This window comes from Oculina patagonica, chromosome 2, assembly GCF_052425735.1.
Source record: "Oculina patagonica isolate OP01 chromosome 2, crgOcupat, whole genome shotgun sequence".
In the NCBI taxonomy this organism is placed as follows: domain Eukaryota; kingdom Metazoa; phylum Cnidaria; class Anthozoa; order Scleractinia; family Oculinidae; genus Oculina; species Oculina patagonica.
This window is the reverse complement of record NC_135759.1, coordinates 3,790,677-3,807,056: the sequence shown is the minus strand read 5'-3', so window position 1 is coordinate 3,807,056 and position 16,380 is coordinate 3,790,677. Positions and strand designations below refer to the sequence as shown.

At 37.6% G+C, this 16,380-nt stretch overlaps 2 protein-coding genes across 6 annotated transcripts in view; one reads left to right on the top strand and one right to left on the bottom strand.

Moving 5' to 3' along the window:
• Positions 1–16,380, top strand: part of LOC144642705 (epididymal sperm-binding protein 1-like) — a 211,799-nt gene that overhangs the window by 46,367 nt on the left and 149,052 nt on the right. The window lies entirely within an intron of this gene.
• LOC144642704 (epididymal sperm-binding protein 1-like) overlaps positions 1–16,380 on the bottom strand; it is a 52,878-nt gene that overhangs the window by 15,040 nt on the left and 21,458 nt on the right. The window lies entirely within an intron of this gene.

Sequence of the window (16,380 nt, the reverse complement as noted above, 5' to 3'; positions counted from 1 at the left end):
TTATTAACTATACCTCGATATAACGAACATTTTGGTTGTTTTTCCGCAAATTCGTTATATCGAGGTTTTCGATATAACGAACCCTCGATATAACGAACAAATTTCCCCAGTCCCTTGGCTGTTCGTTAAATCGAGGTTTCACTGTAGTGCGCTTCGCTATTGCGCTAGTAGCTTTTACTCACAACTCAAAAAGCCCGTCTGGCCGAGAAAATTTTTCATAATGACCGGTTATTACAAGAAAATAATGCCCGCTCAGCAGCCAATCAGAGCGCGCGTACTATTGTAGCCATATAATAAAACTCGATAAAGCATGTGTGTCACTGAGTCGTGTGCTTTATGGAGCTATACTGAAGTCGAACTGACCAATCACAGCGCACGCAATTCTTCGAACATGAATTTTATTATACTTTCTAACCAACATTGCCATCTGTGTACGATTGCTTTAAATAACCTAATCACTTATGCATAACTTCAGTTACTGTGCAGGTTTTATAAAAGTTTTTCGAGGTCTCCAAAATACAGCAAAATTATATACAAATTCAGAAGGTAACCACATCATTTTTTCGACGTTTTTGCTTGTTTACAAGCTAAAAACGTAGAATAGGGGTTATGTGAACAAAATTTGGAACCACATATTTGTAAACTCTCAAGGGACTTTTTTAATTTCTCAAGGGATTACTTTCCGCTGTGGGTGATCACTTGCGATCTCGTGAAAAAACGTGACTTGTCACATTTACAAACGTTATGTAACAATTTTAAAAGTGACATGTCAGCTTTCTTATCTCAACGCACGTGTGTCTGAAAGGCGATCTATAAAAAGCGTCGCACAAACAATGGATTGCGTAACTAAAACACGAATAAATAATCACTAGCACTTACATCGTTTAAAAATTACAAACGTCAAAAATAAACCATACCAAAAAACTCGCTCTTTTCAAAGATATTATTGAAGTTAAAACAAATGCAAGAGATGGGGGCTTCTTTTAGCTTAGGAGCGGTTAAAAATTAGGCCAAATTTGGTCGCTACATGCAGGCGCAACTCTATTTCGTCATCAGCCTAGGTCGTTAGGCACGTGACCTCGCGTTGACAGGGAATGACAGCAATGTTGCATGAATCGGCTTTACAACATGCGATCGTATCTACGCAGTTCGAGTGGAATTTCAGTCAAAGACAGCAAAATTCTTTCGTATTTCATCTTCAAATATAATTCGAAAGCATTCACTGTATATATGGCTTTTGTTTAATCCTGGGTCTTGATATCCGACCCTCGCAGAGCCTAGACAAAACGCAGCTTGAGTGTAACGATTTGTTTACGCCTCAATTATATGCGCAATGTTTTCTCCGACAGTAGTCGGAAATATCCGTATTTTTTTTCGTGCTTTTTCGTGTAGCAATCGTAACGATACGGCCTTGAACACATTGAACAGCGGTCTACCCGGCTATAACAATTCAAATATGGCGTCGCAAAAACAAAGCGTCGAACGCATATTTTGCTGTTTCATTTGCTAATTTCGCTGCCGTAATCGACTGCCTCGAAAGGTCCTTGCAATTTTAAAGTATAGAATTGTCAGATCTCGGTGAAATTTGCACTGTATATTTGTGTAATGTTAAAGTGCTACTATGACCAAAATTTTTGTTTTTCTTTTCGTCTTTTTCTTCAGTCAATTTGTTCAATAAGTCTATATTTAACTAGCGCGCTAGAATTTAGAACGTTGCGAGCAATATAAGCCTTGAAATAGCTTGCCGAAAATCGTGGAAAACCCGTCCGCCATTACTCGGACGTCTAAAGTGAGCCAGCGACTGTACTGAAAAGCGGATTTACGCATGAGTTGGTCCGTGACGTCATATGCGCATCGTCGCTTCGAGCTTCGAGTGTTCCAAGAGAGAATATACTGAGAATTAACAGGGTTTTAAAAGATATTTCTTCGACAAATTCTTTGTCTAGTTTGCCCGGTGGCGAAACCCAAGAGAGCCGCAACGAAGAGACATTGCAATTTAGCGGTATCGTTTCTTATAATGAGAATTTAAAGCCGTTTGACGTCGGTCTAAAGGGCAATGTTTGTATGCAAATACTTCAATATTTATTTCATTCGATGAGGTTTTGGCGCTGTATGCCTACAACGAAGCTGCCGTCTTCTTGTCCAATCGAAGAAGCCTCGAAGAACGAAGAGGAACGGCGATTCATGGACTACATACGTTTGAATACATGGTATGATGAGAACGACATTGAATAGTTAGAATAAAATGTCTGCAATGTTTGAATAATTTAATAGAGAGCTCTGCATATAATTATATACATGGAGGTTGCTATTGCCGTTTGCGAAGGATTGAAGTGATCTTTACCAGTGTTGTTTTCATTCTTGTAATCTATCATACACGCCATGGGCATAAAATCTATCTCAGCTGTTTATTCCGAAAAAAGCTTTATAAACATGAAATAATGTAAAATTTATACAGAAAAATTAAAGTCAACAAGATAGTTCACTTCAATCGTAAATAAATCATTAAAAGCTGGTCACTTTCCTGAGAGTTGGAAAGGAGCGCTAGTTTGCCCATTACTCAAGAAGCCTGGTCTCGATATTACTATTATTATTTAAGAACTTCAGACCAGTTAGCAATTTGGCTTTCCTATCGAAGCTTACGGAGAAGGCAGTCTTTCATCAGATACATGATCATATGGTTGATGTGGGCTTATACCCGATCGCGCAATCGGCTTACAGGGAGAACCACAGCACTGAAACTGCACTCCTGAAAGTCAAAAACGACATCCTCCTAAACATGAATAAGCAGCATGTAACTCTACTCGTGCTGTTAGATCTTAGCGCTGCTTTTGACACAGTTGACCACGATATCTTGCTGAAGGCACTCAAAAAGCGGAGACTTGGAGGCAGGGCATTTGAGTGGTTCCGATCGTATCTATCAGGACGCTGTCAGCGGATATTGGTTCGTGGGTGTCAGTCTGAGAATTTCTATTTGAACTGCGGGGTTCCTCAAGGCTCCTGTCTTGGGCCGCTCTTGTTTACCATCTATACGAGCTCGCTACTAGATGTCATTCAAGATTTTCTTCCATCTGTCCATTGCTACGCAGATGACACCCAACTTTACATCTCCTTTAGCCCTGCAGATGAAACGGGTCACTCAGATGCTATTGCTGCCATCGAGCGTTGTATTCAGGTCATCAGGAGTTGGATACATGATAATAAACTACTACTGAATGAGGTTAAGACTGAGTTTCTTCTGATTGGCACAAAACAGCAGCTTGCCAAAGTAAACATCTCGCACATTACAGTCGGTAATGCAAATATAGCTCCGCAATCTCCTGTTAAGAATCTTGGAGTCTGGCTTGACTCAAACTTATCTATGGTGGATCATATCACTAAGACCAGTTCCGCAGCGTTCTATCATCTCTACAACATTAGAAGAATTAGAAGGTTCTTACCAAAGAATGCACTGAAACACTGATTCATGCTTTTATATCAAGCCGGCTTGACTATTGCAACAGTCTCCTATTTGGAGTGCCTGAACGCCATCTTCAAAAATTACAAAGGGTTCAGAATGCAGCTGCGCGATTGATTTTCCAGGAGAGCAGATATTGCCACATCACACCTCTGCTCAAGTCATTGCACTGGTTGCCTGTTAGATATCGTATAGTTTTTAAAATTTTGTTGATTACTTTTAAAGCCGTACATGGTCTTGCTCCAGCCTACATAAGTGAACTTATTTCCGTTAGAGAAACTGCTGGAAGACATTACCTACGTTCCAACAATGGTTTACGCCTTAATTATAGCCAATGTAAATCACTCGCAACGCTTGGGGATCGCTCTTTTCATGTGGCCGCCCCTAAATTATGGAACGATCTTCCAAGTGAAATAAGAAACATGTCATCTATGCAAAGTTTCAAGAAAGCCATCAAGACCTTTTTATTTTTAAAAGCTTTTTAATTGTACATTTCTTTTTATAGTCATATACATTTTAATCTTTTTTTAGCTTGTGAATTTAAATTTTAAATTTTTAGTTTTTTTTTAACTATATTGTAATGCGCAATTGAAAATTTTTAAATTGATAATTGCGCAATATAAGTAAATTATTTATTATTATTATTATAGTTTTATACAGTTTTACCTTCCTTGACTACAATACAGGTAATAAACCTTTTTAAAACTAAATGTTTTAATGGCTAATAACACTTCAGACATCCAGCTTCAGCCAGCATTCAGTATTCCTGTTTCTTAAAATAAGAAAACCATTTGAATGCTGTATAGAGTCCTTCACTCTATATTTTACTGATAATGTTATGAAACTGTCCCACAAGTAGCAGTAGGGTACGAGTAGTTTTCCTTATTCATTTCACCCATTTGTTTTCCTCTTGGCCCCGTGATTTTTTGATGATAAAAATAACTGAAACAATATATGCACAACATGGGAACTAGTAAAACAATATAAAGGTGTAAGGTTTTAAGTTCATAACCAGGAACACCTGGACCTCAAACAAACACTGGGACCTTGATCAAACGTTTCCAGTTTTGAACCGGCATTTAAATGAAGCCTGCGTTGAGTTGGGGTCTGGCATCTACTCAAGAAAATACTTTTTTTATGGTATCATATGCAATATGACAGTGGCTCTTTCTAGAGAATATCACTGGCAGTACATTGTGCATCTGCAGTATGTGTATGTAATTGAGAGTTCAATTTTGGGACTAATCTTGTGTCAACTTAACGTTACTCTAAACAAGCCAGCTCCGTGTACCACCCTAAATAAATTGCTCCCTTGATGCAAAAAGGCAAAGTCTGCATGCAAGCCTGCTTGCCCATCAGGCCAAAGCATATCTTGGTTTAAGTAGGATTAAGCAACCTGGATGAGATGGAAGTACAATTGCATCACAGGTTTAACCTCCCCACTCCCCCCACATACATGTAATGACACTGGTCTGGGCTCACACCTGAACAGCTTGATTCAGAGTCTTGCGCACTGACCATTAGGTCACCGCACCTAAATCAAAACAACTACCCCATTGCTATGCAACATTTTTATTTATGGTACAGGTTTGACTGTATTTGTTGTCGGCTTCGCAGTTTGGTATACTCTTTAAATAAATACATATATAATGGTTGCAAGGGTCCTGTGTGACCTCAAAATTGCCCCCTTGTTACAAAAAGGCAAGGTCTGCATGCAAGTCTAGTTGCCCACCAAGCAACTAGACTTGCATGCCCTCGTCACACCATCAATTTGCCAGTTCCCATTCTACACTTGGAGAGGAGGCACCATGAGAGAAGTCTTGCCCAAGAACACAGCACAATGACACCAGTAAGAGTCCACACCTGAACCGCTTGATCCGGAGTCCGACAACTTGCACTTAGGCCACCTCACCTCAATCAATACAACATTTTTATTTATGGTACAGATTTGACTGTACTTGTGTTAGAAATTATGATGAATCAGCAGCTCAGGGGTTCTCTGGCACATTCACATGATTTATTGTTGGCTACTACATTCTCAACTTATGAACAAAAAGAGCATGCCAAAAATAAATATATTGCAAACTTAAAATAAAGAGTAGCTAGGATTTCAACGGTGCTCTTTTTTTTTTTTTGCACACAGCATGAGTGATTGGCACAGGTCATAATAATAGCTCATGGCCCCTGTTGTACTTAAATATAATAAAGATATACTGAGTAAAATCCGGATAGCATGTATGTCTCTGAGACAGGCTTACACTGTTCTATCCTGAGATTACTTCTCAAAAAATGTTAATGAATACTATAAGTGCACAATGAAGTACAGTCCTACTGTAGTGTTTTGTATTGCATGGCAGAAATAAACAAGTGACCAACACTGAAGACGTGCTGGTGAGTTTATTAAGACTACAGTGTATACAGAGGACTACAATGGAAACATTTTCAGTACATATAATCAGTAAAAAGATATTGCTAAGCTTTGCATCCTCTGTATGTACTTTCACATAATGTACCGCCTCGTGCAAATTTATTTAAGTTTATTTGTACAATAGAGGATATAATTCAGGAACATACAGGCCGATTTGCCCACAAATTACCTTTTTGACATGAAGTATTTACAATAAATTTAAAAATGACTATTCTAGAACACGAGAGCTTGAGCAACAGAAGTAAATTACGCCACTCACCCAATGTTTTGCTTCTAAAAAGGAGCGAATACAGTAAACTCACTGTAGATAATTCGAAGCGTTCTATTCTATTCACTTCCTTTGCATAGTTGAAGAAGTTAACCTCACAATGGTTGTAGCGAGAAATATCTATAAAGCATTTCCAAGAGTACAAGTTTCCCTCAAAGTTATTAGACGATCTATTATTCATCTTGCGTGGTTCGGGCGAGTTAAGATGTCACGAAATTCCGCCTCTTGAAATGTTTTCTGCCACTATGTTGTGCAAAAGTGACCTGGAGATGCCTTGAAGTATGTTTAAAAAACATTTGCGCAGTAGATACGGCTTCTACATCACTACAGATTAAAAAGAAAACCAATGTTTTTCCAGATCGGCCACTCCAGCCTTCGAAGAAGCCATTTTGTTGATGCGCATATGACGTCAGCGTGCTCTCGCCCCAACTAGTTCCAGATCTCTATTTGGTCCTCGGACATTTTTGAATCTAGTAATGGCGGCAAGCCAAAGCCGAAGTTTACGCGTGAAATAAGTGGTCTTCCAATTCGAATTTGAACTTAAAATTTGGCAAGGTTACTATTTAATGTAAGTACTTTCAAAAACCGAAGAGAAAAGGGAAGGTAAAATTTTGATCATAGTACCACTTTAAGGAATATGTGTATAAATACCCGGCGCGGACGAGCCATTTTTGACAAAATTATATGGCTGCATTTCCTCCGCGAAGATAGGAAATTGTTAAACTAAACTACAAAGAAACTGTAATGATAAGTTCGAAGAACAATGCACAGGATAAACCTTCGACTCATACTTCATGCAAAAACGTCGACATCTCGAAGAGACTTATTATTGCCTTTTTTTACTTAATATTTACTTTTTTCAGTTTCTTGCCAATTTCTTAACTGTGAAGGTTTGTGGACTGTATGCCCTTCAAAGTTCCTGTAGGAATTATAGTGAAATAAATTATGCTGATACATGTAGTTATAGAGCAGTTTTCAATTGAGTGTCGTAAAACAAAAAGCAAAGTAATTACTCTGACCAATCACAAAGGACACAGATAATCCAGTTAGCCAATCAATACTCGAAGCAAATATGTGTCGCAGGCGCGAAGTGCGTGAAAATGTGCTCAAGCGAGTCACAATTGGTTTTGGTTTCATTTCTGAGTGGCTAAGAAAGTGGGCGAGATTTTTAACCCTATTCAGACCGGGGGGGGGGGGGGGGCTTTTGAGGCCCGCGCTGACTTTGAACTTTTATAACTTTTTTAAGATTGAACCAAACGCTGCCAAACTTTCTGAGTTTTCCTAAAATTTATCTGGCAACAATTTGGTAGGGTTAGATGATGTGTCAGGAACTTGACATCACCATGGCAACGGCATTTTGACAGGCATGCTTTCCCAAATTTGTATTTTTGCGTGTTTCTGTTAATAAAAATCAACTAAAATGGAATTATTTTTACATTTTTACGGGTTTAAAGCACATTTTTATTTATTTTGAGTACTTTGCAGTGATTTTGGGTGGTTTTCTGGCATTTTGGAAAAATTTTGAAATCCAAGATGGCGGATCCAAGATGACGGCTGTTTTGACATCATGATGTAATTGTCACGTGATGTGACGTCACCATCCCACGTGACGTATACCAAAAGAAAGAGTTTCGGACATACAATACATCCTATAAGTTTCATGGTGATTGCTTAAATATTCTGGAAGTTACATAGGGGGGGCTTCCGAAGCCCCCCCCCCCGGTCTGAGAAGGTCCAAAAAAGCCCGGTCTGAATAGGGTTAAACCTATCATTTAGCGTAGTAAATGCAATACCAAAGCAAACGCACATTACTTTCGACACTCAAGTGAAAACTGCTCTATATTGGTCTACCTTGATTTGATAAAAGGTGGCTATCGGGCTGTTAAGGAATGTATGGGGTTTCATTTTTTGTTTTTTGTTTTTTGTTTGAGGATACGGAGAATTGTTCGGCTTTCTTGCAATGAAATGTCGCCCTGTCTAATGTAGTGAATGCAATCTTACTTTTTTTTCTCCCTCCCTGTCTCCCCCCCCCCCCTCCGTCTCCCTCCCCCTAGAATTACTTGTGGTTAGTCTAGCCCAGTCTCTAACTCCAACCCCTCTCTTTCATTTGAATTCTAGTTGCGCGCGCTAACTAGTTGAACAGTTGTGATCTATAGCTTTCCATTCTGCTGTCTAAAGGAAGTTTGCCGGAGGACATCATTAAGTCCCGTGAAGGTGAAAGTCTTACGATTTGCAAGTTGTGCGTCGGCTGTTATCGTACCTCAACTGACCGAGCTTTAGGCGGTTAAACACAGATAACCGGTCGGCTCGTTTTGCCAGGTACAGATAATGTTGAGCTTGCTTTAGACAGCAAAGGTCTTTAGCCACATCAATTAGGACTCGGAACTAGACTATACGGGCTGATTTGAAGGCGGTCATAACGATATTTGGCTTGAACTTTACCGTGGCTAAAGACTTAGTTTTTTACTGTTGAAGTTTGGGAAGCGGGCGTTACGCGCTCGACCACATTCAAATACATCCGGGACATTGTCGGTTATTTCTAAAAGAAACATGTCGGATTGGATAGCCAAGGAATCGCTTCAAGCGCTGATGTGAGTACATAGTTTTCTTTTTCCCTCAATTTTAGGCGTTCTCCGCCTAGCTAACACTCATAGTTCATAGTTCTCTGTGATTCGCTAGTGGGAGGCGATGCGATCGTGTGCATTTCCGGCCGCGACAATGGAGTTGACAATTGAGATAACACATGCCCGCTTCCTCAGATATTTCGCCTGATTTGCTTAAAGTTGAATCGAATGTCGATGTAGAATGCTTTAGTTCAGTTTATTTGAGACGTGCATGCTTTAAGAACGCTACAGTTCAGCTCTCCGCCGAGTGTTTTCTTATGTCTATCTTGGTATTAATTTTGACTCACATTTCAAGTTGTAAACACTCTTAATTAAATTGATAGAATTCTTGATTTAAACAAAATGCCGTATATGCAGTCTTTTTGGTTAAAAAACACATAAACTAGAGTACCTTACGTTAAACTTGAGCTAAAATTAGCCCTCATTCAGCGTTCGTTACAGAAATAGGGCTTCAGAACTACGGTGTCATGTCAAATTTCGGGAGACACCTTTTATCAAATCAAGTTAGATTGGTAGTGACATATTGGTGTTGTTTCTTTGCCTTTTCTTACAACGTAGTTCACCTATGCTTTTCTGACATCGATTTTCTCCTTTTGGATGAAATTCTTTAACTATAATTATATTTTCTGATAGGTAACCACAGTTGTGAATCCAATGCTGAGGTAACCTTCCTTTACAATAACTCAAACTTGCTTTCAAGGCACTCCACAGCATTCAACCAGGAGAGGTACTTAGGCTTCAGTTTATAGGCCATTTCTGAGTTACCTTTGCCTCTGTTTCAAAACGAGCCTACGTACGAAACAATTCAGATGAAAATGAGTTTGATTTGCATGAGAATGTACCTGTAGGTGAAACTCATTTTAATGTGAGTGGCTTCGCACGTAGACTCGTTTTGAAACAGAGGCAAAAGGTAACTCGGAAATAAGTAAACGTCACATTGCTCGTGCATGTCCACAACACCGGAATTAACCCTCCAGAATGTCCAGAACACATGATCGCTAACTTTATCAGATCGTGAATTGGCTCAAGAATTACAGGGCATGTCGATTCAAGTTGAATCGACACGATCATGGTAAAAGAAAAGAAACTATAATCGTGATGATGGTTTGGGAATCTCATCTTAATTAGCACAGTTTTTTACGTTTTTTTTAATCTGTTTACTCTTAAGGTTAAGTTTTTATTGACAATATATCTCAAACACTCGAGAGGTGTTTTATCACAATTCCAAACACCTAGAAGTTCGTCAAACATAATAGGACCCCGCCTTACATGACCACCTCGTTATTGGAGCCGCTTGATCTTGTCAGTCTTTCAGTCATTTTCTCGTAATATGATCAGATTTTGGTGGTGTATCGATGGTCAGTTAAACAGGGTTCACAATATGTTGGGAGGTAATCACAAGTAATTAAAACTTTGTTACTTAATCAATGTTTCCAGAAAATTGTCATTTGCTATCTTGAGGAGTGTGACAGAGAAAGAAGCCGTCACACAAGACAGCGATTACTCAGGTACTGAAGAAAGATGCGTCAATCTAATAAAGGTGGTTTTCTTTATCGCGCCAAAATTGAATTTAAAAGAACTGGAATAAGTAACCTTGAGATAGCTTGTAAATAACTTGTAGGTCCTTGAAAAGTGCATTTGGTGCTCAAACCTTGATAGGTAGTTTTGATTAACACTTTTTCCATTTTTCTTTTTCAAACGGTAAATAGTTTAGACAGTAAACGAAACCCTAACATTCCTCGATATGAAAGGTGATAAAGTGCTATGGTCATTAATCCCAACACATTTTTTCTGTGATGTTTGTTCACCTATTAGCCTAGCCAGCGTAGCTTGGCGTTCTAAACACAAAACACAATATAGGTTTTGAAGTGTGCCCGATCTAATAACCAATAAATACGTCATTCAGCCAAAGTGTGTTTTTAAGTTGGCATCTTCGCTTGTTTCACCGGGCTTCTTAGTACAGTGGAACCCCGATATAACGATATGCCAAGGGGGCAGTAAAATTACATCGTTATATCGAGGAATCGTTATATCGGGGTTCCGTCCCATACATTTTACTATTGCCGGGACATAACATATTCATCGTTATATCGGGAATATCGTTATATCGAAGATCGTTATATCGGGGTTCCAGTGTAATGAAACATCTTGAATGAACCAGGTCACTTGGACGAATACGGACCCATATCATCAAAACTAAAACATTGACCAAATCAATTGACCAATCAAATTAAATCAAAACAAATCAAATTGGCTACACAATTGACTAATCAAAACGTCAATTGAGAACAATGAATGGCGATTGTTTTCGCTGACAGACCAACGACGTACAAGCATCCAGACGAGAGTTTTACTTACTTTTAAAAAATTCTTTAAGAAATGGATGCTGATAACATTGTTCTTTCTAGCAATGCAAATTTTCGTTCACTTTCAAGTGAGTTTGTTCGTTATATGAACATTTATTTCCATCTTAGCTATATGATCATTAAAATCTGGTTTACACAATATCCCTATTTTTAAAAAAAAAAATTAGAAAAAAGCTAAATAGTCGTTAAATCTTGCTTACAAAAAATCGCAAAAATAAGTAGCCGCTAACAATAGTAACCTTAAGTTAGTCAATTTTGTTCCAAGTAGCCCTGTTGAAGTGACTGCACTGTAACAATGATGTAAATGTGTCCTCTGTTTATTTTTAAGGGAAAATTATCTGTTCAGCTGCACCTGTCCAAAATGTGAATCTTAGGCTGGAGATCCAGATGTGACATCAAGTGAAGATGAGGAAGATTCTATGGAAGAAGACTCCTGATAATAACCACTCATTTTTAATTTTTACTGAGTTCCTAATATGTTCCACCGCGGTCAAACGACAGAAATATGCAAAATATAAGAAAAGTACTTCAAAGACATAGAGGATATTACATGGTTGCGCGGAGATATAAAATTTATCTTCGAAGATTTCCGAAGATTGCCAAAGATTTCCGAGGATGATCCGAAGATGTTTCGACTTAATATCGATTTACTTTGGCTCATTTAGCATTGAAACGGGGCAAACTTGTCAAAAATGGTTCGAAGTCGATATCTTCACATGTGAAAATAACATGTTCATTTTGCTTGGTTTGAGATAAATTTCATAAAAAAAAAGTCCTTGAAATTTTCAAGGGTCCTGGAAAGTCCTTGAAAAGTCCTTGAACTTTTGGCCTTAAAAAGTGAACGAACCCTTAAAAGGACTGTTCGAGTCCACCATGAATATTTAAGTAAACGGGAATTCTCACAAAATAAAACCAATTCATATACTTGCATTGGAGTAGTTTTGTCTTCTCTTGTCATCTGAGCCATTTCTTTTCGTATTCTAGTCATAAAACGTGGCTCATATCAACTCAGTGAATGTTATTTCCAAGGCCCTGGCATGGCAACAGCTTGTGCAAAGTATCAGATCTGGGGCCCGTTTCTCGAAAGCCCCGAAAACTTAACGGGCCCGTAAAGCCATTTTAAATTATCTGTGTTTTAAAAACAGAGAAGTATATAGGCCTGAAACTTTGTATGAAGAAAACCTCTGTTCATATGAAAAATATCATGGAATTAAACAGCTGTTTAATTATAAGGTTTGAGATTTTGCTATGGCTTTTCGGGACCTTCGAGAAACGGGCCCCTGGTCACAAAGGTGCAAGCGAGTGAGAAACATTTCGCGAGATTTACTTATTATTTGAAATTTTAATGACAACGATTTACGATTCAGTTCATGACATGCGTGATTTTATGATACAAACCAAAACCTCCAAGCGGAGCATTCGAGTAGAAAGTAGTGTATGTTTTTCTATTGACTCGCGCTTTATTATTATTTTTTTTTTTGCAAGACAAAAACGACAAATACAGGCAGCCATACCCGGGACACAACATGCATTCCTTTGCTTGGGGGGACAAAAGATCCGTAAAAAGGACCAAGAACCCCATCCCCACGCGCCCTCCAACTCCAAATGTTCAGTCTATTTAAGACGCAAGTTGATAGGTTATTTGTTTATTTATTTATTTATTTCTACATTATTTATTTATTTATTTTAATTTTTCTAAGACAACATTTTTATTTTAATTGACATGATCCATATGTATGAATCTCGTATGTTACTTCATCCAGTGGTTTTGAAGTGCATCTGACCTGAAAGAAATGAAAAGTAATTCAAATGCTGATGCATTGGGGCGTGTGGGAACGAAACCGAGCAGAGACAAAAAACACAAAGTTTTAGTTTCAAATAACTGCTGCGAAAGAGACTAGCAACTAAATGAAAGTAGAAATATAAACTTAATAATAATAATAATAATAATCATTTCTATAGCGCTATTTAGCTAATCTTTCATAGCGCTTTACAATCACTATGCTAAAATATAAAAGTAAAATATAACAATAGCTAACTAAATTAATCTATTGAGCTAAAATATCTATACATGCACAGAATGAAGTCATAAAAGTTAAAAAATTAAAAACTAAAAATATCATGATTATTTAACTGGACTTAAAGTAAACGTGTATAAGAAATAAAAATTAAATGTCATAGCCTTCTTTAAGAACGCCTTCGCGTTAATATCAACTATACTTGGAAATAGGCCAAAATGAAATTCCTTCAAACTCGGCCTGAATAAAGCCCTAGGGGCACTAGTTACAAAAATATAAGTTTAAGATCAATCGGTTAATAATTGATTTTTTAACAATTTTTTTCCTTCCCAAAGGCCGAAACCGGACAAAATAGAACACAAAAGTATGGTAAATTCGAAGGCTTCTACAATCGAAAATAAAGTTTGTCATTAAAAACGAATTTCATATCGTCTTTGTACCTCCATTCTACTATCCTCAAAAATAATTAGATCGCAATTTGATAAGAAGGCAAATATTTTACAAAATTTTGAAAGTCGCTACCTCAAGACAGCTAAAAATAGGCCAAAATTTACCATATTTACAACTGCTTTAAAAGCCTTCTGGTACATCGCTTTGCCCAAAACGGCTTAATCAGCCTGAAAGAGCATGTTTTTTACTACAAATCTGTGAAATAAAATTTTTGGGTAATTAAAATCGCGAGCGCTGAGGCGGCGAAGTAAATGCAGCTATCTTCCTAAAAACCCGACCTTTGACCTTGCCGCAACGAAACCGCTAATAACGAGTTGTGACAATCTTTTACTTAGTTTGCGTAGGTTTCTTGTTTTATCGGTTGAAAACACGTATTACGTGATGAATGCAATCTTACTTGATGCATGAAACGCCCAAAAGTCACATATAGACTTCTGTTTGGACAAAATAAAGCACTTCGTTTATAAATACGCATGCCGAAATTTAAACTTGAACGAATTCAATATTGAATTTGGTTTATGCGTTAAACTGCTTAAATCACGACAATACCCACCTGAATATTCATATTCACAGCGGTGCCATATCCCTGGAATAACGTTGAAAGGGAGCTGAATCAAAACTTTGCAATGTTTGCGACTGATACGAATCGAATTAATGTTAAAATTGTCACGCGCTGATTGTTCATGAGAGGTAAACGAATGTATTGTTTCCACGGGCAACCTCAAAATAGGCACTTCCGTTACATGAGCGATAAAGTTTTTTTTTTCATTAAAGGCTGTCTTTAATATAGGATAAACAATATATTAAACCACACTTACAAATCATTTCCTTTTCAATGAACCAATTTTTATCTTTTGTAAAATAATTTGAAGTTCGTTTACGCTGGAATTTACACAGAATTATTGACAGGTGTCACCAGTTTTCCGATAAATGTTCATTTCAGTATCGAAACTTGCGAGAAAAAGAAATCTTCTTTTAGTTTTCTCATTGAACTGTGATTGCATTTTTGACATAAGAGAAAAAAAAAAGGCGAAAAGTTTAAAGTAAGTAAGTAAGTACGTTTACTCGAAAAAAATTCTTGTGTTCGCTCGTTGAGCGTTTAATATTATGGCTTGCTGTGGATACGCAAAACATGTTGGCGGTGATTGTGGTTCGAGTACACAACGACAAGCGAACGATCATGATGAGTGTGTACGACTAGCTGAATGCTGTAAAGATATCAAAGTCCACCTAAAAACTTGCTGTGTTTCTGATTCGTCATTAAATTCAGAGGCAACACTTTTGCTGGCTAGGGCAGGTAAGTGAAACTCAAGTTAATGCAGTTTTTGCATTGTTTACATAATCAAATATATTTTATTTTGTCTCTGGACATTTTGTTTTTATCTTTCCCTGTTAAAGGTATATTTGATGAAGACGAGTCGAATTTAAATCTAACAATTTGCCCAAGACACCGCGACGCATTTGGGCTAAGGTGGCGAAAAAACAGAAAAACCTGCTCAATTCCGACTTCATGGGCAGCGCATAGAAAACCTAATGTAAAGGGGGAGCGAGGGATAACACTTGGGCAGTCCCGTCGCCTTTACAAAGTCACCACAGTCATAATCCCTGTTGGTTCAAGTACGTTTTTAGAACTTCTTGTGAGAAATGTTTCGACCTTCACTTTACCCTCACCCGTTGTTTGATTGAACGCAAATATCCTTTGGTCTCGTCACGCCTTTCTTCCCACATTGGGGAGAAAAGATTGCGTGACGAACCTGAGGATTCAACGAAGGGGCTTTCATGTACTTTTAACTAAACATGCCACAGAACAAGCAAACAAAATGGCATTAATATTTTTACTGAAACAGCTCTAGAGATCTAGAGAACGTAAAATCCATAATTAAACAGACTGAAGGTTTACTTTAAGCGGCCAACGGGAGTCGTGTTTGGCCTAACAGACATGTATTCAACAAGCACGTCGTGTCACGTGAGATCAAGATCTCATTTGACCTTTTCATGATAATTTTCAAGCTTCCAGCGTTTATATCAAGATTTTCGCGTGATTTTCAAGATTGTTTGGCGTTTTTCAAGTTTTCTCGCGTTTTTCAAGATTTTTCGCGTTTTTCAAGAGTTTTTCGCGTTTTTCAAGATTTTTTTGCGTTTTCAAGATTTTTTCGCGTTTTCAAGATTTTTCGTGTTTTTCAAGATTTTTCGCGTTTTTCAAGATTTTTTTTCGCGTTTTCAAGATTTTTTCGCGTTTTTCAAGATTTGTTCGCGTTTTTCAAGATTCTTCACTTTGTTTTCAAGATTTTTTCGTGTTTTTCAAGATCACATGTCACCTTTCAAGATTTTATGTATTTTTTCAAGATTTCATGTATTTTTTCAAGATTTTAACGCATGATACTCATCGTACACCGTAGTTCCATGTCTCGCGCATTTAAATGCTGCACGTTAAATTTAAAATGTATCACGAATGTTGCGTATCACGCATGTTACGCCATTGCTTGTAAAAAATTCAACTTCAACTGTAAACGATCCCACAACAGAAGATGATCGTTGGAACGATCGAAACATGTCTTGCAAACTAAAAGTTGTTGTACATTTTTTAAAAATAGTAGTTTGTCTGCTTTTATCCAGATAATTTACTTTAGATAAAAAAAAAGGTCCCTTAAAAAGAAAATAATTTGTAAGTGTGGTTTTATATTGTTTATCCTATAAGACAGCCTATAATGAAAAAAAAAAACTTTATCGCTCATGTAACGGAAGTGCCTATTTTGAGGTTGCCCGTGG